Raw genomic sequence first — 22,383 nt, 5'->3', positions numbered from 1 at the left:
CTGGGTGCTCAGTGATCGGGGTGCTGGGTGCTCAGTACTCAGGGTGCTCAGTGCTCAGTACTCAGTGCTCGGGGTCCTGGGTGCTCCGTGCTCGGGGTGCTGGGTGCTAAGTGCTCTGGGTGCTTAGTGCTCAGTACTCAGGGTGCTGGGTGCTCAGTACTCAGAGTGCTGGGTGCTCATTCTCGGGGTGCTGGGTGCTCAGTGCTCGGGGTGCTGGGTGCTCAGTACTCAGGGTGCTGGGGGCTCAGTACTCAGGGTGCTAGGTGCTCAGTACTCAGTTTGCTCGGTTCTCAGTACTCAGGGTGTTGGGTGCTCATTCTCGGGGTGCTGAGTGCTCAGTGCTTGGGGTGCTGGGTGCTCAGTACTCAGGGTGCTGGGGGCTCAGTACTCAGCGTGCTGGGTGCTCAGTACTCAGGGTGATCTGTTCTCAGTACTCAGGTTGCTGGGTGCTCAGTGCTCGGGGTGCTGGGTGCTCAGTACTCGGGGTGCTCAGTGCTCAGTACTCAGGGTGCTGGGTGCTCAGTACTCAGGGTGCTGGGTGTTCAGTGCTCGGGGTGCTCGGTGCTCAGTACTCGGGGTGCTGGGTGCGCAGTACTCGGGGTGCTGGGTGCTCAGTGCTCTGGGTGCTGGGTGCTCAGTGCTCGGGGTGCTGGGTGCTCAGTGCTGAGGGTGGTGCTGGGTGCTCAGTACTCAGGGTGCTCGGTGCTCAGTGCTCAGGGTGCTGGGTGCTCAGTACTAAGGGTGCTGGGTGCTCAGTACTCAGGGTGCTCGGTGCTCAGTACTCAGGGTGCTGAGTGCTCAGTGCTCAGGGTGCTGGGTACTCAGTACTCAGGGTGCTGGGTGCGCAGTACTCACTGTGCTGGGTGCTCAGTGCTCAGGGTGCTGGGTGCTCAGTGCTCAGGGTGCTGGGTGCTCAGTACTCAGGGTGCTGGGTGCTCAGTGCTCAGGGTGATCGGTGCTCAGTACTCAGGATGCTCAGTACTCAGGGTGCTGGGTGCTCAGTGCTCGGGGTGCTGGGTGCTCAGTACTCGGGGTGCTGGATGCTCTGTACTCAGGGTGCTGGGTGCTCAGTGCTCGGGGTCCTGGGTCCTCAGTGCTCAGGGTGATCGGTGCTCAGTACTCAGGGTGCTGGGTGCTCAGTGCTCAGGGTGCTGGGTGCTCAGTCCTCAGGGTGCTCAGTGCTGAGGGTGCTGGGTGCTCAGTGCTCGGGGTGCTCGGTGCTCAGTACTCAGGGTGCTGAGTGCTCAGTACTCAGGGTGCTGGGTGCTCAGTACTCATGGTGCTGGGTGCTCAGTACTCAGGGGGCTGGGTGCTCAGTGCTCAGGGTGCTGGGTGCTCAGTGCTCAGGGTGCTAGGTGCTCAGTGCTCGGGGCGCTGGGTTCTCAGTGCTCTGGGTGCTTAGTGCTCAGTACTCAGGGTGCTGGGTGCTCAGTGCTCAGTGCTCAGGGTGCTGGTTGTTCAGTACTCAGGGTGCTGGGTGCTCAGTACTCAGGGTGCTGGGTGCTCAGTGCTCAGGGTTCTGGGTGCTCAGTACTCTGGGTGTTGGGTGCTCAGTACACAGGGTGCTGGGTGCTCCATGCTCGGGGTGCTGGGTGCTCATTGCTCAGGGTGCTGGGTGCTCAGTGCTCAGGGTGCTGGGTGCTCAGTACTCAGGGTGCTGGGTGCTCAGTACTCAGGGTGCTGGGTGCTCAGTGATCGGGGTGCTGGGTGCTCAGTACTCAGGGTGCTCAGTGCTCGGGGAGCTCTGTGCTCAGTACTCAGGGTGCTGGGTGCTCAGTGCTCAGTGCTCAGGGTGTTGGGTGCTCAGTGCTCAGTGCTCAGGGTGCTCAGTGCTCAGTGCTCGGGGTGCTGGGTGCTCAGTGCTCGGGGTGCTGGGTGCTCAGTACTCGGGGTGCTGGGTGCTCAGTGCTCAGGGTTCTCAGTGCTCAGTACTCAGTGCTCGGGGTGCTCAGTGCTCAGTGCTCAGGGTGCTGGGTGTTCAGTACCCAGGGGGCTGGGTGCTCAGTACTCAGGGTGCTGGGTGCTCAGTGCTCAGGGTGCTGGGTGCTCAGTACTCTGGGTGTTGGGTGCTCAGTACTCAGGGTGCTGGGTGCTCCGTGCTCAGGGTGCTGGGTGCTCAGTGCTCAGGGTTCTGGGTGCTCAGTGCTCAGGGTGCTGGGTGCTCAGTACTCAGGGTGCTGGGTGCTTAGTGCTCGACGTGCTCGGTGCTCAGTACTCAAGGTGCTGGGTGCTCAGTGCTCAGGGTGCTGGGTGCTCAGTCCTCGGGGTGCTCCGTGCTCATGGTGCTGGGTGCTCAGTGCTCAGGGTGCTGGGTGCTCAGTGCTCGGGGTGCTGGGTGCTCAGTACTCAGTGTGCTCAGTGCTCGGGGATCTCGGTGCTCAGTACTCAGGGTGCTGGGTGCTCAGTTCTCAGTGCTCGGGGTCCTGGGTGCTCCGTGCTCGGGGTGCTGGGTGCTCAGTGCTCTGGGTGCTTAGTGCTCAATACTCAGTGTGCTGGGTGCTCAGTACTCATGGTGCTGGGTGCTCATTCTCAGGGTGCTGGGTGCTCAGTGCTCGGGTTGCTGGGTGCTCAGTACTCAGGGTGCTGGGGGCTCAGTACTCAGGGTGCTGGGTGCTCAGTATCAGGGTGCTCGGTTCTCAGTACTCAGGGTGCTGGGTGCTCATTCTCGGGGTGCTGGGTGCTCAGTGCTCGGGGTGCTGGGTGCTCAGTACTCGGGGTGCTCAGTGCTCAGTACTCAGGGTGCTGGGTGCTCAGTACTCAGGGTGCTGGGTGCTCAGTGCTCGGGGTGCTCGGTGCTCAGTACTCGGGGTGCAGGGTGCTCAGTACTCGGGGTGCTGGGTGCTCAGTGCTCGGGGTGCTGGGTGCTCAGTGCTCGGGGTGCTGGGTGCTCAGTGCTGAGGGTGGTGCTGGGTGCTCAGTACTCAGGGTGCTGGGTGCTCAGTGCTCGGGGTGCTGGGTGCTCAGTACTAAGGGTGCTGGGTGCTCAGTACTCAGGGTGCTCGGTGCTCAGTACTCAGGGCGCTGGGTGCTCAGAGCTCAGGGTGCTGGGTACTCAGTACTCAGGGTGCTGCGTGCTCAGTACTCAGGGTGCTGGGTGCTCAGTGCTCAGGGTCCTGGGTGCTCAGTGCTCAGGGTGCTGGGTGCTCAGTGCTCGGCGTGCTGGGTGCTCAGTACTCAGGATGCTCGGTGCTCAGTGCTCAGTAATCAGGGTGCTCAGTACTCAGGGTGCTGGGTGCTCAGTGCTCGGGGTGCTGGGTGCTCAGTACTCAGGGTGCTGGGTGCTCAGTACTCGGGGTGCTGTGTGCTCAGTACTCAGGGTGCTGGGTGCTCAGTGCACGGGGTGCTGGGTGCTCACTGCTCAGGGTGATCGGTGCTCAGTGCTCAGGGTGCTGGGTGCTCAGTCCTCCGGGTGCTCAGTGCTCAGGGTGCTGGGTGCTCATTGCTTGGTGTGCTCGGTGCTCAGTACTCAGGGTGCTGAGTGCTCAGTACTCAGGGTGCTGGGTGCTCAGTACTCAGGTTGCTGGTTGCTCAGTACTCAGGGTGATGGGTGCTCAGTGCTCAGGGTGCTGGGTGCTCAGTGTTCGGGGTGCTGGGTGCTCAGGGCTTTGGTGCTGGGTGCTCAGTGCTCAGTGCTCAGGGTGCTGGGTGCTCAGTGCTCAGTGCTCAGGTTGCTCTGTGCTCAGTACTCAGGGTGCTGGGTGCTCAGTGCTCGGGGTGCTGCGTGCTCAGTGCTCAGGGAGCTGGGTGCTCAGTGCTCAGGGTGCTGGGTGCTCAGTACTCAGGGTGCTGGGTGCTCAGTGCTTGTTGTGCTCGGTGCTCAGTACTCAAGGTGCTGGGTGCTCAGTGCTCAGGGTTCTGGGTGCTCAGTCCTCGGGGTGCTCCGTGCTCAGTGATCAGGGTGCTGGGTGCTCAGTACTCAGGGTGCTCGGTGCTCAGTACTCAGGGGTCTCAGTGCTCAGTACTCAGGGTGCTGGGTGCTCAGTGCTCAGGGTGCTGGGTGCTCAGTGCTCAGGGTGCTGGGTGCTCAGTGCTCAGGGTGCTCAGTGCTCCGTGCTCGGGGTGCTGGGTGCTCAGTGCTCTGGGTGCTTAGTGCTCAGTACTCAGGGTGCTGGGTGCTCAGTACTCATGGTGCTGGGTGCTCATTCTCAGGGTGCTGGGTGCTCAGTGCTCGGGTTGCTGGGTGCTCAGTACTCAGGGTGCTGGGGGCTCAGTACTCAGGGTGCTGGGTGCTCAGTACTCAGGGTGCTCGGTTCTCAGTACTCAGGGTGCTGGGTGCTCATTCTCGGGGTGCTGGGTGCTCAGTGCTCGGGGTGCTGGGTGCTCAGTACTCAGGGTGCTGGGGGCTCAGTACTCAGGGTGCTGGGTGCTCAGTACTCAGGGTGATCTGTTCTCAGTACTCAGGTTGCTGGGTGCTCAGTGCTCGGGGTGCTGTGTGCTCAGTACTCGGGGTGCTCAGTGCTCAGTACTCAGGGTGCTGGGTGCTCAGTACTCAGGGTGCTGGGTGCTCAGTGCTCGGGGTGCTCGGTGCTCAGTACTCGGGGTGCAGTGTGCTCAGTACTCGGGGTGCTGGGTGCTCAGTGTTCAGGGAGCTGGGTGCTCAGTGCTCGGGGTGCTGGGTGCTCAGTGCTGAGGGTGGTGCTGGGTGCTCAGTACTCAGGGTGCTGGGTGCTCAGTGCTCAGGGTGCTGGGTGCTCAGTACTAAGGGTGCTGGGTGCTCAGTACTCAGGGTGCTCGGTGCTCAGTACTCAGGGTGCTGGGTGCTCAGAGCTCAGGGTGCTGGGTACTCAGTACTCAGGGTGCTGAGTGCTCAGTACTCAGGGTGCTGGGTGCTCAGTGCTCAGGGTGCTGGGTGCTCAGTGCTCAGGGTGCTGGGTGCTCAGTGCTCGGGGTGCTGGGTGCTCAGTACTCAGGATGCTCGGTGCTCAGTGCTCAGTAATCAGGGTGCTCAGTGCTCAGGGTGCTGGGTGCTCAGTGCTCGGGGTGCTGGGTGCTCAGTGCTGAGGGTGGTGCTGGGTGCTCAGTACTCAGGGTGCTGGGTGCTCAGTGCTCAGGGTGCTGGGTGCTCAGTACTAAGGGTGCTGGGTGCTCAGTACTCAGGGTGCTCGGTGCTCAGTACTCAGGGTGCTGGGTGCTCAGAGCTCAGGGTGCTGGGTACTCCGTACTCAGGGTGCTGGGTGCTCAGTACTCAGGGTGCTGGGTGCTCAGTGCTCAGGGTGCTGGGTGCTCAGTGCTCAGGGTGCTGGGTGCTCAGTGCTCGGCGTGCTGGGTGCTCAGTACTCAGGATGCTCGGTGCTCAGTGCTCAGTAATCAGGGTGCTCAGTACTCAGGGTGCTGGGTGCTCAGTGCTCGGGGTGCTGGGTGCTCAGTACTCAGGGTGCTGGGTGCTCAGTACTCGGGGTGCTGGGTGCTCATTACTCCGGGTGCTGGGTGCTCAGTGCTCGGGGTGCTGGGTGCTCACTGCTCAGGGTGATCGGTGCTCAGTGCTCAGGGTGCTGGGTGCTCAGTCCTCCGGGTGCTCAGTACTCAGGGTGCTGGGTGCTCAGTGCTCGGGGTGCTGGGTGCTCAGTGCTCAGGGTGCTGGGTGCTCAGTGCTCAGGGTGCTGGGTGCTCAGTTCTCAGGGTGCTCAGTGCTCAGTACTCGGGGTGCTGGGTGCTCAGTACTCAGGGTGCTGGGTGCTTAGTACTCAGGGTGCTCAGTGCTCAGTACACAGGGTGCTGGGTGCTCAGTGCTCAGTACTCAGGGTGCTGGGTGCTCAGTGCTCGGGGTGCTGGGTGCTCAGTACTCAGCGTGCTGGGTGCTCAGTACTCAGGGTGCTGGGTGCTCAGTGCTCAGGGTGCTGGGTGCTCAGTGCTCAGGGTGCTGGGTGCTCAGTGATCGGGGTGCTGGGTGCTCAGTACTCAGGGTGCTCAGTGCTCAGTACTCAGTGCTCGGGGTCCTGGGTGCTCCGTGCTCGGGGTGCTGGGTGCTATGTGCTCTGGGTGCTTAGTGCTCAGTACTCAGGGTGCTGGGTGCTCAGTACTCAGAGTGCTGGGTGCTCATTCTCGGGGTGCTGGGTGCTCAGTGCTCGGGGTGCTGGGTGCTCAGTACTCAGGGTGCTGGGGGCTCAGTACTCAGGGTGCTAGGTGCTCAGTACTCAGTTTGCTCGGTTCTCAGTACTCAGGGTGTTGGGTGCTCATTCTCGGGGTGCTGAGTGCTCAGTGCTCGGGGTGCTGGGTGCTCAGTACTCAGGGTGCTGGGGGCTCAGTACTCAGCGTGCTGGGTGCTCAGTACTCAGGGTGATCTGTTCTCAGTACTCAGGTTGCTGGGTGCTCAGTGCTCGGGGTGCTGGGTGCTCAGTACTCAGGGTGCTCAGTGCTCAGTACTCAGGGTGCTGGGTGCTCAGTACTCAGGGTGCTGGGTGTTCAGTGCTCGGGGTGCTCGGTGCTCAGTACTCGGGGTGCTGGGTGCGCAGTACTCGGGGTGCTGGGTGCTCAGTGCTCTGGGTGCTGGGTGCTCAGTGCTCGGGGTGCTGGGTGCTCAGTGCTGAGGGTGGTGCTGGGTGCTCAGTACTCAGGGTGCTGGGTGCTCAGTGCTCAGGGTGCTGGGTGCTCAGTGCTCGGGGTGCTGGGTGCTCAGTGCTGAGGGTGGTGCTGGGTGCTCAGTACTCAGGGTGCTGGGTGCTCAGTACTAAGGGTGCTGGGTGCTCAGTACTCAGGGTGCTCGGTGCTCAGTACTCAGGGTGCTGAGTGCTCAGTGCTCAGGGTGCTGGGTACTCAGTACTCAGGGTGCTGGGTGTGCAGTACTCACTGTGCTGGGTGCTCAGTGCTCAGGGTGCTGGGTGCTCAGTGCTCAGGGTGCTGGGTGCTCAGTACTCAGGGTGCTGGGTGCTCAGTGCTCAGGGTGATCGGTGCTCAGTACTCAGGATGCTCAGTACTCAGGGTGCTGGGTGCTCAGTGCTCGGGGTGCTGGGTGCTCAGTACTCGGGGTGCTGGATGCTCTGTACTCAGGGTGCTGGGTGCTCAGTGCTCAGGGTCCTGGGTCCTCAGTGCTCAGGGTGATCGGTGCTCAGTACTCAGGGTGCTGGGTGCTCAGTGCTCAGGGTGCTGGGTGCTCAGTCCTCAGGGTGCTCAGTGCTCAGGGTGCTGGGTGCTCAGTGCTCGGGGTGCTCGGTGCTCAGTACTCAGGGTGCTGAGTGCTCAGTACTCAGGGTGCTGGGTGCTCAGTACTCATGGTGCTGGGTGCTCAGTACTCAGGGGGCTGGGTGCTCAGTGCTCAGGGTGCTGGGTGCTCAGTGCTCAGGGTGCTAGGTGCTCAGTGCTCGGGGCGCTGGGTTCTCAGTGCTCTGGGTGCTTAGTGCTCAGTACTCAGGGTGCTGGGTGCTCAGTGCTCAGTGCTCAGGGTGCTGGTTGTTCAGTACTCAGGGTGCTGGGTGCTCAGTACTCAGGGTGCTGGGTGCTCAGTGCTCAGGGTTCTGGGTGCTCAGTACTCTGGGTGTTGGGTGCTCAGTACACAGGGTGCTGGGTGCTCCGTGCTCGGGGTGCTGGGTGCTCATTGCTCAGGGTGCTGGGTGCTCAGTGCTCAGGGTGCTGGGTGCTCAGTACTCAGGGTGCTGGGTGCTCAGTACTCAGGGTGCTGGGTGCTCAGTGATCGGGGTGCTGGGTGCTCAGTACTCAGGGTGCTCAGTGCTCGGGGAGCTCTGTGCTCAGTACTCAGGGTGCTGGGTGCTCAGTGCTCAGTGCTCAGGGTGTTGGGTGCTCAGTGCTCAGTGCTCAGGGTGCTGGGTGCTCAGTACTCAGGGTGCTGGGTGCTCAGTACTCAGGGTGCTGGGTGCTGAGTGCTCAGGGTGCTGGGTGCTCAGTACTCAGGGTGCTGGGTGCTCAGTGCTCGGGGTGCTGGGTGCTCAGTGCTCGGGGTGCTGTGTGCTCAGTGCTCAGGGTGCTGGGTGCTCAGTACTCAAGGTGCTGGGTGCTCAGTGCTCAGGGTGCTGGGTGCTCAGTCCTCGGGGTGCTCCGTGCTCAGTGCTCAGGGTGCTGGGTGCTCAGTACTCAGGGTGCTCGGTGCTCAGTACTCAGGGTTCTCAGTGCTCAGTGCTCAGGGTGCTGGGTGCTCAGTTCTCAGGGTGCTCAGTGCTCAGTACTCGGGGTGCTGGGTGCTCAGTACTCAGGGTGCTGGGTGCTTAGTACTCAGGGTGCTCAGTGCTCAGTACACAGGGTGCTGGGTCCTCAGTGCTCGGGGTGCTGGGTGCTCAGTGCTCAGTAATCAGGGTGCTGGGTGCTCAGTGCTCGGGGTGCTGGGTGCTCAGTACTCAGCGTGCTGGGTGCTCAGTACTCAGGGTGCTGGTTGCTCAGTGCTCAGGGTGCTGGGTGCTCAGTGCTCAGGGTGCTGGGTGCTCAGTGATCGGGGTGCTGGGTGCTCAGTACTCAGGGTGCTCAGTGCTCAGTACTCAGTGCTCGGGGTCCTGGGTGCTCCGTGCTCGGGGTGCTGGGTGCTCAGTGCTCTGGGTGCTTAGTGCTCAGTACTCAGGGTGCTGGGTGCTCAGTACTCAGGGTGCTGGGTGCTCATTCTCGGGGTGCTGGGTGCTTAGTGCTCGGGGTGCTGGGTGCTCAGTACTCAGGGTGCTGGGGGCTCAGTACTCAGGGTGCTAGGTGCTCAGTACTCAGGGTGCTTGGTTCTCAGTACTCAGGGTGTTGGGTGCTCATTCTCGGGGTGCTGAGTGCTCAGTGCTTGGGGTGCTGGGTGCTCAGTACTCAGGGTGCTGGGGGCTCAGTACTCAGCGTGCTGGGTGCTCAGTACTCAGGGTGATCTGTTCTCAGTACTCAGGTTGCTGGGTGCTCAGTGCTCGGGGTGCTGGGTGCTCAGTACTCGGGGTGCTCAGTGCTCAGTACTCAGGGTGCTGGGTGCTCAGTACTCAGGGTGCTGGGTGTTCAGTGCTCGGGGTGCTCGGTGCTCAGTACTCGGGGTGCTGGGTGCGCAGTACTCAGGGTGCTGGGTGCTCAGTGCTCTGGGTGCTGGGTGCTCAGTGCTCGGGGTGCTGGGTGCTCAGTGCTGAGGGTGGTGCTGTGTGCTCAGTACTCAGGGTGCTGGGTGCTCAGTGCTCAGGGTGCTGGGTGCTCAGTACTAAGGGTGCTGGGTGCTCAGTACTCAGGGTGCTGGGTGCTCAGTGCTCAGGGTGCTGGGTGCTCAGTGCTCAGGGTGCTGGGTGCTCAGTACTCAGGGTGCTGGGTGCTCAGTGCTCAGGGTGCTGGGTACTCAGTCCTCAGGGTGCTCAGTGCTCAGGGTGCTGGGTGCTCAGTGCTCGGGGTGCTCGGTGCTCAGTACTCAGGGTGCTGAGTGCTCAGTACTCAGGGTGCTGGGTGCTCAGTACTCATGGTGCTGGGTGCTCAGTACTCAGGGTGCTGGGTGCTCAGTGCTCAGGGTGCTGGGTGCTCAGTGCGCGGGGTGCTGGGTGCTCAGTGCTCGGGGTGCTGGGTGCTCAGTGCTCAGTGCTCAGGGTGTTGGGTGCTCAGTGCTCAGTGCTCAGGGTGCTGGGTGCTCAGTACTCAGGGTGCTGGGTGCTCAGTACTCAGGGTGCTGGATGCTCAGTGCTCAGGGTGCTGGGTGCTCAGGACTCTGGGTGTTGGGTGCTCAGTACTCAGGGTGCTGGGTGCTCAGTGCTCGGAGTTCTGGGTGCTCAGTGCTCGGGGTGCTTGGTGCTCAGTGCTCAGGGTGCTGGGTGCTCAGTATTCAGCGTGCTGGGTGCTCAGTTCTCGGGGTGCTCGGTGCTCAGTACTCAAGGTGCTGGGTGCTCAGTGCTCAGGGTGCTGGGTGCTCAGTCCTCGGGGTGCTACGTGCTCAGTGCTCAGGGTGCTGGGTGCTCAGTAGTCAGGGTGCTCGGTGCTCAGTACTCAGGGTTCTCAGTGCTCAGGGTGCTGGGTGCTCAGTACTCAGGGTGCTCAGTGCTCAGTACTCGGGGTGCTGGGTGCTCAGTACTCAGGGTGCTCAGTGCTCAGTACTCGGGGTGCTGGGTGCTCAGTGCTCAGTGTGCTCAGTGCTCAGTGCTCGGGGTGCTGGTTGCTCAGTGCTCGGGGCGCTGGGTGCTCAGTGCTCGAGGTGCTGGTTGCTCAGTACTCAGGGTGCTGTGTGCTCAGTGCTCAGTACTCAGCGTGCTGGGTGCTCAGTGCTCAGAGTGTTGGGTGCTCAGTACTCAGGGTGCTGGGTGCTCAGTGCTCAGTGCTCAGGGTGCTCAGTGCTCAGGGTGCTCAGTGCTCAGGGTGCTGGGTGCTCAGTGCTCGGGGTGCTGGGTGCTCAGTGCTCAGGGTGCTGGGTGCTCAGTACTCAGGGTGCTGGGTGCTCAGTGCTCAGGGTGATCGGTGCTCAGTACTCAGGATGCTCAGTACTCAGGGTGCTGGGTGCTCAGTGCTCGGGGTGCTGGGTGCTCAGTACTCGGGGTGCTGGATGCTCTGTACTCAGGGTGCTGGGTGCTCAGTGCTCGGGGTCCTGGGTCCTCAGTGCTCAGGGTGATCGGTGCTCAGTACTCAGGGTGCTGGGTGCTCAGTGCTCAGGGTGCTGGGTGCTCAGTCCTCAGGGTGCTCAGTGCTCAGGGTGCTGGGTGCTCAGTGCTCGGGGTGCTCGGTGCTCAGTACTCAGGGTGCTGAGTGCTCAGTACTCAGGGTGCTGGGTGCTCAGTACTCATGGTGCTGGGTGCTCAGTACTCAGGGGGCTGGGTGCTCAGTGCTCAGGGTGCTGGGTGCTCAGTGCTCAGGGTGCTAGGTGCTCAGTGCTCGGGGCGCTGGGTTCTCAGTGCTCTGGGTGCTTAGTGCTCAGTACTCAGGGTGCTGGGTGCTCAGTGCTCAGTGCTCAGGGTGCTGGTTGTTCAGTACTCAGGGTGCTGGGTGCTCAGTACTCAGGGTGCTGGGTGCTCAGTGCTCAGGGTTCTGGGTGCTCAGTACTCTGGGTGTTGGGTGCTCAGTACACAGGGTGCTGGGTGCTCCGTGCTCGGGGTGCTGGGTGCTCAGTACTCAGGGTGCTGGGTGCTCAGTGATCGGGGTGCTGGGTGCTCAGTACTCAGGGTGCTCAGTGCTCGGGGAGCTCTGTGCTCAGTACTCAGGGTGCTGGGTGCTCAGTGCTCAGTGCTCAGGGTGTTGGGTGCTCAGTGCTCAGTGCTCAGGGTGCTGGGTGCTCAGTACTCAGGGTGCTGGGTGCTCAGTACTCAGGGTGCTGGGTGCTGAGTGCTCAGGGTGCTGGGTGCTCAGTACTCAGGGTGCTGGGTGCTCAGTGCTCGGGGTGCTGGGTGCTCAGTGCTCGCGGTGCTGTGTGCTCAGTGCTCAGGGTGCTGGGTGCTCAGTACTCAAGGTGCTGGGTGCTCAGTGCTCAGGGTGCTGGGTGCTCAGTCCTCGGGGTGCTCCGTGCTCAGTGCTCAGGGTGCTGGGTGCTCAGTACTCAGGGTGCTCGGTGCTCAGTACTCAGTGTTCTCAGTGCTCAGTGCTCAGGGTGCTGGGTGCTCAGTTCTCAGGGTGCTCAGTGCTCAGTACTCGGGGTGCTGGGTGCTCAGTACTCAGGGTGATGGGTGCTTAGTACTCAGGATGCTCAGTGCTCAGTACACAGGGTGCTGGGTCCTCAGTGCTCGGGGTGCTGGGTGCTCAGTGCTCAGTAATCAGGGTGCTGGGTGCTCAGTGCTCGGGGTGCTGGGTGCTCAGTACTCAGCGTGCTGGGTGCTCAGTACTCAGGGTGCTGGTTGCTCAGTGCTCAGGGTGCTGGATGCTCAGTGCTCAGGGTGCTGGGTGCTCAGTGATCGGGGTGCTGGGTGCTCAGTACTCAGGGTGCTCAGTGCTCAGTACTCAGTGCTCGGGGTCCTGGGTGCTCCGTGCTCGGGGTGCTGGGTGCTCAGTGCTCTGGGTGCTTAGTGCTCAGTACTCAGGGTGCTGGGTGCTCAGTACTCAGGGTGCTGGGTGCTCATTCTCGGGGTGCTGGGTGCTCAGTGCTCGGGGTGCTGGGTGCTCAGTACTCAGGGTGCTGGGGGCTCAGTACTCAGGGTGCTAGGTGCTCAGTACTCAGGGTGCTCGGTTCTCAGTACTCAGGGTGTTGGGTGCTCATTCTCGGGGTGCTGAGTGCTCAGTGCTTGGGGTGCTGGGTGCTCAGTACTCAAGGTGCTGGGGGCTCAGTACTCAGCGTGCTGGGTGCTCAGTACTCAGGGTGATCTGTTCTCAGTACTCAGGTTGCTGGGTGCTCAGTGCTCGGGGTGCTGGGTGCTCAGTACTCGGGGTGCTCAGTGCTCAGTACTCAGGGTGCTGGGTGCTCAGTACTCAGGGTGCTGGGTGTTCAGTGCTCGGGGTGCTCGGTGCTCAGTACTCGGGGTGCTGGGTGCGCAGTACTCAGGGTGCTGGGTGCTCAGTGCTGTGGGTGCTGGGTGCTCAGTGCTCGGGGTGCTGGGTGCTCAGTGCTGAGGGTGGTGCTGTGTGCTCAGTACTCAGGGTGCTGGGTGCTCAGTGCTCAGGGTGCTGGGTGCTCAGTACTAAGGGTGCTGGGTGCTCAGTACTCAGGGTGCTGGGTGCTCAGTGCTCAGGGTGCTGGGTGCTCAGTGCTCGGGGTCCTGGGTGCTCAGTGCTCAGGGTGCTGGGTGCTCAGTACTCAGGGTGCTGGGTGCTCAGTGCTCAGGGTGCTGGGTACTCAGTCCTCAGGGTGCTCAGTGCTCAGGGTGCTGGGTGCTCAGTGCTCGGGGTGCTCGGTGCTCAGTACTCAGGGTGCTGAGTGCTCAGTACTCAGGGTGCTGGGTGCTCAGTACTCATGGTGCTGGGTGCTCAGTACTCAGGGTGCTGGGTGCTCAGTGCTCAGGGTGCTGGGTGCTCAGTGCGCGGGGTGCTGGGTGCTCAGTGCTCGGGGTGCTGGGTGCTCAGTGCTCAGTGCTCAGGGTGTTGGGTGCTCAGTGCTCAGTGCACAGGGTGCTGGGTGCTCAGTACTCAGGGTGCTGGGTGCTCAGTACTCAGGGTGCTGGGTGCTCAGTGCTCAGGGTGCTGGGTGCTCAGGACTCTGGGTGTTGGGTGCTCAGTACTCAGGGTGCTGGGTGCTCAGTGCTCGGGGTTCTGGGTGCTCAGTGCTCGGGGTGCTTGGTGCTCAGTGCTCAGGGTGCTGGGTGCTCAGTATTCAGCGTGCTGGGTGCTCAGTTCTCGGGGTGCTCGGTGCTCAGTACTCAAGGTGCTGGGTGCTCAGTGCTCAGGGTGCTGGGTGCTCAGTCCTCGGGGTGCTACGTGCTCAGTGCTCAGGGTGCTGGGTGCTCAGTAGTCAGGGTGCTCGGTGCTCAGTACTCAGGGTTCTCAGTGCTCAGGGTGCTGGGTGCTCAGTACTCAGGGTGCTCAGTGCTCAGTACTCGGGGTGCTGGGTGCTCAGTACTCAGGGTGCTCAGTGCTCAGTACTCGGGGTGCTGGGTGCTCAGTGCTCAGTGTGCTCAGTGCTCAGTGCTCGGGGTGCTGGGTGCTCAGTGCTCGGGGCGCTGGGTGCTCAGTGCTCGAGGTGCTGGTTGCTCAGTACTCAGGGTGCTGTGTGCTCAGTGCTCAGTACTCAGCGTGCTGGGTGCTCAGTGCTCAGAGTGTTGGGTGCTCAGTACTCAGGGTGCTGGGTGCTCAGTGCTCAGGGTGATCGGTGCTCAGTACTCAGGGTGCTGGGTGCTCAGTGCTCAGGGTGCTGGGTGCTCAGTCCTCAGGGTGCTCAGTGCTCAGGGTGCTGGGTGCTAAGTGCTCGGGGTGCTCGGTGCTCAGTACTCAGGGTGCTGAGTGCTCAGTACTCAGGGTGCTGGGTGCTCAGTACTCATGGTGCTGGGTGGTCAGTACTCAGGGGGCTGGGTGCTCAGTGCTCAGGGTGCTGGGTGCTCAGTGCTCAGGGTGCTAGGTGCTCAGTGCTCGGGGCGCTGGGTTCTCAGTGCTCTGGGTGCTTAGTGCTCAGTACTCAGGGTGCTGGGTGCTCAGTGCTCAGTGCTCAGGGTGCTGGTTGTTCAGTACTCAGGGTGCTGGGTGCTCAGTACTCAGGGTGCTGGGTGCTCAGTGCTCAGGGTTCTGGGTGCTCAGTACTCTGGGTGTTGGGTGCTCAGTACACAGGGTGCTGGGTGCTCCGTGCTCGGGGTGCTGGGTGCTCATTGCTCAGGGTGCTGGGTGCTCAGTGCTCAGGGTGCTGGGTGCTCAGTACTCAGGGTGCTGGGTGCTCAGTACTCAGGGTGCTGGGTGCTCAGTGATCGGGGTGCTGGGTGCTCAGTACTCAGGGTGCTCAGTGCTCGGGGAGCTCTGTGCTCAGTACTCAGGGTGCTGGGTGCTCAGTGCTCAGTGCTCAGGGTGTTGGGTGCTCAGTGCTCAGTGCTCAGGGTGCTGGGTGCTCAGTACTCAGGGTGCTGGGTGCTCAGTACTCAGGGTGCTGGGTGCTGAGTGCTCAGGGTGCTGGGTGCTCAGTACTCAGGGTGCTGGGTGCTCAGTGCTCGGGGTGCTGGGTGCTCAGTGCTCGCGGTGCTGTGTGCTCAGTGCTCAGGGTGCTGGGTGCTCAGTACTCAAGGTGCTGGGTGCTCAGTGCTCAGGGTGCTGGGTGCTCAGTCCTCGGGGTGCTCCGTGCTCAGTGCTCAGGGTGCTGGGTGCTCAGTACTCAGGGTGCTCGGTGCTCAGTACTCAGTGTTCTCAGTGCTCAGTGCTCAGGGTGCTGGGTGCTCAGTTCTCAGGGTGCTCAGTGCTCAGTACTCGGGGTGCTGGGTGCTCAGTACTCAGGGTGCTGGGTGCTTAGTACTCAGGATGCTCAGTGCTCAGTACACAGGGTGCTGGGTCCTCAGTGCTCGGGGTGCTGGGTGCTCAGTGCTCAGTAATCAGGGTGCTGGGTGCTCAGTGCTCGGGGTGCTGGGTGCTCAGTACTCAGCGTGCTGGGTGCTCAGTACTCAGGGTGCTGGTTGCTCAGTGCTCAGGGTGCTGGATGCTCAGTGCTCAGGGTGCTGGGTGCTCAGTGATCGGGGTGCTGGGTGCTCAGTACTCAGGGTGCTCAGTGCTCAGTACTCAGTGCTCGGGGTCCTGGGTGCTCCGTGCTCGGGGTGCTGGGTGCTCAGTGCTCTGGGTGCTTAGTGCTCAGTACTCAGGGTGCTGGGTGCTCAGTACTCAGGGTGCTGGGTGCTCATTCTCGGGGTGCTGGGTGCTCAGTGCTCGGGGTGCTGGGTGCTCAGTACTCAGGGTGCTGGGGGCTCAGTACTCAGGGTGCTAGGTGCTCAGTACTCAGGGTGCTCGGTTCTCAGTACTCAGGGTGTTGGGTGCTCATTCTCGGGGTGCTGAGTGCTCAGTGCTTGGGGTGCTGGGTGCTCAGTACTCAAGGTGCTGGGGGCTCAGTACTCAGCGTGCTGGGTGCTCAGTACTCAGGGTGATCTGTTCTCAGTACTCAGGTTGCTGGGTGCTCAGTGCTCGGGGTGCTGGGTGCTCAGTACTCGGGGTGCTCAGTGCTCAGTACTCAGGGTGCTGGGTGCTCAGTACTCAGGGTGCTGGGTGTTCAGTGCTCGGGGTGCTCGGTGCTCAGTACTCGGGGTGCTGGGTGCGCAGTACTCAGGGTGCTGGGTGCTCAGTGCTCTGGGTGCTGGGTGCTCAGTGCTCGGGGTGCTGGGTGCTCAGTGCTGAGGGTGGTGCTGTGTGCTCAGTACTCAGGGTGCTGGGTGCTCAGTGCTCAGGGTGCTGGGTGCTCAGTACTAAGGGTGCTGGGTGCTCAGTACTCAGGGTGCTGGGTGCTCAGTGCTCAGGGTGCTGGGTGCTCAGTGCTCGGGGTCCTGGGTGCTCAGTGCTCAGGGTGCTGGGTGCTCAGTACTCAGGGTGCTGGGTGCTCAGTGCTCAGGGTGCTGGGTACTCAGTCCTCAGGGTGCTCAGTGCTCAGGGTGCTGGGTGCTCAGTGCTCGGGGTGCTCGGTGCTCAGTACTCAGGGTGCTGAGTGCTCAGTACTCAGGGTGCTGGGTGCTCAGTACTCATGGTGCTGGGTGCTCAGTACTCAGGGTGCTGGGTGCTCAGTGCTCAGGGTGCTGGGTGCTCAGTGCGCGGGGTGCTGGGTGCTCAGTGCTCGGGGTGCTGGGTGCTCAGTGCTCAGTGCTCAGGGTGTTGGGTGCTCAGTGCTCAGTGCTCAGGGTGCTGGGTGCTCAGTACTCAGGGTGCTGGGTGCTCAGTACTCAGGGTGCTGGGTGCTCAGTGCTCAGGGTGCTGGGTGCTCAGGACTCTGGGTGTTGGGTGCTCAGTACTCAGGGTGCTGGGTGCTCAGTGCTCGGGGTTCTGGGTGCTCAGTGCTCGGGGTGCTTGGTGCTCAGTGCTCAGGGTGCGGGGTGCTCAGTATTCAGCGTGCTGGGTGCTCAGTTCTCGGGGTGCTCGGTGCTCAGTACTCAAGGTGCTGGGTGCTCAGTGCTCAGGGTGCTGGGTGCTCAGTCCTCGGGGTGCTACGTGCTCAGTGCTCAGGGTGCTGGGTGCTCAGTAGTCAGGGTGCTCGGTGCTCAGTACTCAGGGTTCTCAGTGCTCAGGGTGCTGGGTGCTCAGTACTCAGGGTGCTCAGTGCTCAGTACTCGGGGTGCTGGGTGCTCAGTACTCAGGGTGCTCAGTGCTCAGTACTCGGGGTGCTGGGTGCTCAGTGCTCAGTGTGCTCAGTGCTCAGTGCTCGGGGTGCTGGGTGCTCAGTGCTCGGGGCGCTGGGTGCTCAGTGCTCGAGGTGCTGGTTGCTCAGTACTCAGGGTGCTGTGTGCTCAGTGCTCAGTACTCAGCGTGCTGGGTGCTCAGTGCTCAGAGTGTTGGGTGCTCAGTACTCAGGGTGCTGGGTGCTCAGTGCTCAGTGCTCAGGGTGCTCAGTGCTCAGGGTGCTCAGTGCTCAGGGTGCTGGGTGCTCAGGGTGCTGGGTGCTCAGTGCTCGGGGTGCTGGGTGCTCAGTGCTCAGTGCTCAGGGTGCTGGGTGCTCAGTGCTCAGTGCTCAGGGTGCTGGGTGTTCAGTACTCAGGGTGCTCGGTGCTCAGTGCTCAGGGTGCTGGGTGCTCAGTACTCAGGGTTCTGGGTGCTCAGTGCTCGGGGTGCTGGGTGCTCAGTGCTCAGGGTGATCAGTGCTCAGTACTAAGGTTGCTGGGTGCTCAGTGCTCAGGGTGCTGGGTGCTCAGTCCTCAGGGTGCTCAGTACTCAGGGTGCTCGGTGCTCAGTGCTCAGTACTCAGGGTGCTCAGTACTCAGGGTGCTGGGTGCTCAGTGCTCGGGGTGATGGGTGCTCAGTACTCAGGGTGCTGGGTGCTCAGTACTCGGGGTGCTGGGTGCTCAGTACTCAGGGTGCTGGGTGCTCAGTGCTCGGGGTGCTGGGTGCTCAGTGCTCAGGGTGATCGGTGCTCAGTGCTCAGGGTGCTGGGTGCTCAGTCCTCCGCGTGCTCAGTGCTCAGGGTGCTGGGTGCTCAGTGCTCGGGGTCCTCGGTGCTCAGTACTCAGGGTGCTGAGTGCTCAGTACTCAGGGTGCTGGGTGCTCAGTACTCATGGTGCTGGGTGCTCAGTACTCAGGGTGCTGGGTGCTCAGTGCTCAGTGTGCTGGGTGCTCAGTGCGCGGGGTGCTGGGTGCTCAGTGCTCAGTGCTCAGGGTGTTGGGTGCTCAGTGCTCAGTGCTCAGGGTGCTGGGTGCTCAGTACTCAGGGTGCTGGGTGCTCAGTACTCAGGGTGCTGGGTGATCAGTGCTCAGGGTGCTGGGTGCTCAGGACTCTGGGTGTTGGGTGCTCAGTACTCAGGGTGCTGGGTGCTCAGTGCTCGGGGTGCTGGGTGCTCAGTGCTCGGGGTGCTGGGTGCTCAGTGCTCAGGGTGCTGGGAGCTCACTATTCAGCGTGCTGGGTGCTCAGTGCTCGGGGTGCTCGGTGCTCAGTACTCAAGGTGCTGGGTGCTCAGTGCTCAGGGTGCTGGGTGCTCACTCCTCGGGGTGCTCCGTGCTCAGTGCTCGGGGTGCTGGGTGCTCAGTGCTCGGGGTGCTGGGTGCTCAGTGCTCAGGGTGCTGGGTGATCAGTATTCAGCGTGCTGGGTGCTCAGTTCTCGGGGTGCTCGGTGCTCAGTACTCAAGGTGCTGGGTGCTCAGTGCTCAGGGTGCTGGGTGCTCAGTCCTCGGGGTGCTACGTGCTCAGTGCTCAGGGTGCTGGGTGCTCAGTAGTCAGGGTGCTCGGTGCTCAGTACTCAGGGTTCTCAGTGCTCAGGGTGCTGGGTGCTCAGTACTCAGGGTGCTCAGTGCTCAGTACTCGGGGTGCTGGGTGCTCAGTACTCAGGGTGCTCAGTGCTCAGTACTCGGGGTGCTGGGTGCTCAGTGCTCAGTGTGCTCAGTGCTCAGTGCTCGGGGTGCTGGTTGCTCAGTGCTCGGGGCGCTGGGTGCTCAGTGCTCGAGGTGCTGGTTGCTCAGTACTCAGGGTGCTGTGTGCTCAGTGCTCAGTACTCAGCGTGCTGGGTGCTCAGTGCTCAGAGTGTTGGGTGCTCAGTACTCAGGGTGCTGGGTGCTCAGTGCTCAGTGCTCAGGGTGCTCAGTGCTCAGGGTGCTCAGTGCTCAGGGTGCTGGGTGCTCAGTGCTCGGGGTGCTGGGTGCTCAGTGCTCAGGGTGCTGGGTGCTCAGTACTCAGGGTGCTGGGTGCTCAGTGCTCAGGGTGATTGGTGCTCAGTACTCAGGATGCTCAGTACTCAGGGTGCTGGGTGCTCAGTGCTCGGGGTGCTGGGTGCTCAGTACTCGGGGTGCTGGATGCTCTGTACTCAGGGTGCTGGGTGCTCAGTGCTCGGGGTCCTGGGTCCTCAGTGCTCAGGGTGATCGGTGCTCAGTACTCAGGGTGCTGGGTGCTCAGTGCTCAGGGTGCTGGGTGCTCAGTCCTCAGGGTGCTCAGTGCTCAGGGTGCTGGGTGCTCAGTGCTCGGGGTGCTCGGTGCTCAGTACTCAGGGTGCTGAGTGCTCAGTACTCAGGGTGCTGGGTGCTCAGTACTCATGGTGCTGGGTGCTCAGTACTCAGGGGGCTGGGTGCTCAGTGCTCAGGGTGCTGGGTGCTCAGTGCTCAGGGTGCTAGGTGCTCAGTGCTCGGGGCGCTGGGTTCTCAGTGCTCTGGGTGCTTAGTGCTCAGTACTCAGGGTGCTGGGTGCTCAGTGCTCAGTGCTCAGGGTGCTGGTTGTTCAGTACTCAGGGTGCTGGGTGCTCAGTACTCAGGGTGCTGGGTGCTCAGTGCTCAGGGTTCTGGGTGCTCAGTACTCTGGGTGTTGGGTGCTCAGTACACAGGGTGCTGGGTGCTCCGTGCTCGGGGTGCTGGGTGCTCATTGCTCAGGGTGCTGGGTGCTCAGTGCTCAGGGTGCTGGGTGCTCAGTACTCAGGGTGCTGGGTGCTCAGTACTCAGGGTGCTGGGTGCTCAGTGATCGGGGTGCTGGGTGCTCAGTACTCAGGGTGCTCAGTGCTCGGGGAGCTCTGTGCTCAGTACTCAGGGTGCTGGGTGCTCAGTGCTCAGTGCTCAGGGTGTTGGGTGCTCAGTGCTCAGTGCTCAGGGTGCTGGGTGCTCAGTACTCAGGGTGCTGGGTGCTCAGTACTCAGGGTGCTGGGTGCTGAGTGCTCAGGGTGCTGGGTGCTCAGTACTCAGGGTGCTGGGTGCTCAGTGCTCGGGGTGCTGGGTGCTCAGTGCTCGCGGTGCTGTGTGCTCAGTGCTCAGGGTGCTGGGTGCTCAGTACTCAAGGTGCTGGGTGCTCAGTGCTCAGGGTGCTGGGTGCTCAGTCCTCGGGGTGCTCCGTGCTCAGTGCTCAGGGTGCTGGGTGCTCAGTACTCAGGGTGCTCGGTGCTCAGTACTCAGTGTTCTCAGTGCTCAGTGCTCAGGGTGCTGGGTGCTCAGTTCTCAGGGTGCTCAGTGCTCAGTACTCGGGGTGCTGGGTGCTCAGTACTCAGGGTGCTGGGTGCTTAGTACTCAGGATGCTCAGTGCTCAGTACACAGGGTGCTGGGTCCTCAGTGCTCGGGGTGCTGGGTGCTCAGTGCTCAGTAATCAGGGTGCTGGGTGCTCAGTGCTCGGGGTGCTGGGTGCTCAGTACTCAGCGTGCTGGGTGCTCAGTACTCAGGGTGCTGGTTGCTCAGTGCTCAGGGTGCTGGATGCTCAGTGCTCAGGGTGCTGGGTGCTCAGTGATCGGGGTGCTGGGTGCTCAGTACTCAGGGTGCTCAGTGCTCAGTACTCAGTGCTCGGGGTCCTGGGTGCTCTGTGCTCGGGGTGCTGGGTGCTCAGTGCTCTGGGTGCTTAGTGCTCAGTACTCAGGGTGCTGGGTGCTCAGTACTCAGGGTGCTGGGTGCTCATTCTCGGGGTGCTGGGTGCTCAGTGCTCGGGGTGCTGGGTGCTCAGTACTCAGGGTGCTGGGGGCTCAGTACTCAGGGTGCTAGGTGCTCAGTACTCAGGGTGCTCGGTTCTCAGTACTCAGGGTGTTGGGTGCTCATTCTCGGGGTGCTGAGTGCTCAGTGCTTGGGGTGCTGGGTGCTCAGTACTCAAGGTGCTGGGGGCTCAGTACTCAGCGTGCTGGGTGCTCAGTACTCAGGGTGATCTGTTCTCAGTACTCAGGTTGCTGGGTGCTCAGTGCTCGGGGTGCTGGGTGCTCAGTACTCGGGGTGCTCAGTGCTCAGTACTCAGGGTGCTGGGTGCTCAGTACTCAGGGTGCTGGGTGTTCAGTGCTCGGGGTGCTCGGTGCTCAGTACTCGGGGTGCTGGGTGCGCAGTACTCAGGGTGCTGGGTGCTCAGTGCTCTGGGTGCTGGGTGCTCAGTGCTCGGGGTGCTGGGTGCTCAGTGCTGAGGGTGGTGCTGTGTGCTCAGTACTCAGGGTGCTGGGTGCTCAGTGCTCAGGGTGCTGGGTGCTCAGTACTAAGGGTGCTGGGTGCTCAGTACTCAGGGTGCTGGGTGCTCAGTGCTCAGGGTGCTGGGTGCTCAGTGCTCGGGGTCCTGGGTGCTCAGTGCTCAGGGTGCTGGGTGCTCAGTACTCAGGGTGCTGGGTGCTCAGTGCTCAGGGTGCTGGGTACTCAGTCCTCAGGGTGCTCAGTGCTCAGGGTGCTGGGTGCTCAGTGCTCGGGGTGCTCGGTGCTCAGTACTCAGGGTGCTGAGTGCTCAGTACTCAGGGTGCTGGGTGCTCAGTACTCATGGTGCTGGGTGCTCAGTACTCAGGGTGCTGGGTGCTCAGTGCTCAGGGTGCTGGGTGCTCAGTGCGCGGGGTGCTGGGTGCTCAGTGCTCGGGGTGCTGGGTGCTCAGTGCTCAGTGCTCAGGGTGTTGGGTGCTCAGTGCTCAGTGCTCAGGGTGCTGGGTGCTCAGTACTCAGGGTGCTGGGTGCTCAGTACTCAGGGTGCTGGGTGCTCAGTGCTCAGGGTGCTGGGTGCTCAGGACTCTGGGTGTTGGGTGCTCAGTACTCAGGGTGCTGGGTGCTCAGTGCTCGGGGTTCTGGGTGCTCAGTGCTCGGGGTGCTTGGTGCTCAGTGCTCAGGGTGCTGGGTGCTCAGTATTCAGCGTGCTGGGTGCTCAGTTCTCGGGGTGCTCGGTGCTCAGTACTCAAGGTGCTGGGTGCTCAGTGCTCAGGGTGCTGGGTGCTCAGTCCTCGGGGTGCTACGTGCTCAGTGCTCAGGGTGCTGGGTGCTCAGTAGTCAGGGTGCTCGGTGCTCAGTACTCAGGGTTCTCAGTGCTCAGGGTGCTGGGTGCTCAGTACTCAGGGTGCTCAGTGCTCAGTACTCGGGGTGCTGGGTGCTCAGTACTCAGGGTGCTCAGTGCTCAGTACTCGGGGTGCTGGGTGCTCAGTGCTCAGTGTGCTCAGTGCTCAGTGCTCGGGGTGCTGGGTGCTCAGTGCTCGGGGCGCTGGGTGCTCAGTGCTCGAGGTGCTGGTTGCTCAGTACTCAGGGTGCTGTGTGCTCAGTGCTCAGTACTCAGCGTGCTGGGTGCTCAGTGCTCAGAGTGTTGGGTGCTCAGTACTCAGGGTGCTGGGTGCTCAGTGCTCAGTGCTCAGGGTGCTCAGTGCTCAGGGTGCTCAGTGCTCAGGGTGCTGGGTGCTCAGGGTGCTGGGTGCTCAGTGCTCGGGGTGCTGGGTGCTCAGTGCTCAGTGCTCAGGGTGCTGGGTGCTCAGTGCTCAGTGCTCAGGGTGCTGGGTGTTCAGTACTCAGGGTGCTCGGTGCTCAGTGCTCAGGGTGCTGGGTGCTCAGTACTCAGGGTTCTGGGTGCTCAGTGCTCGGGGTGCTGGGTGCTCAGTGCTCAGGGTGATCAGTGCTCAGTACTAAGGGTGCTGGGTGCTCAGTGCTCAGGGTGCTGGGTGCTCAGTCCTCAGGGTGCTCAGTACTCAGGGTGCTCGGTGCTCAGTGCTCAGTACTCAGGGTGCTCAGTACTCAGGGTGCTGGGTGCTCAGTGCTCGGGGTGATGGGTGCTCAGTACTCAGGGTGCTGGGTGCTCAGTACTCGGGGTGCTGGGTGCTCAGTACT

The sequence above is a fragment of the Microtus oregoni genome, unplaced genomic scaffold (genome assembly GCF_018167655.1).
Source record: "Microtus oregoni isolate MIOR12 unplaced genomic scaffold, Mior012 000066F_000, whole genome shotgun sequence".
In the NCBI taxonomy this organism is placed as follows: Eukaryota; Metazoa; Chordata; class Mammalia; order Rodentia; family Cricetidae; genus Microtus; species Microtus oregoni.
This window is presented reverse-complemented; position numbering follows the sequence as displayed.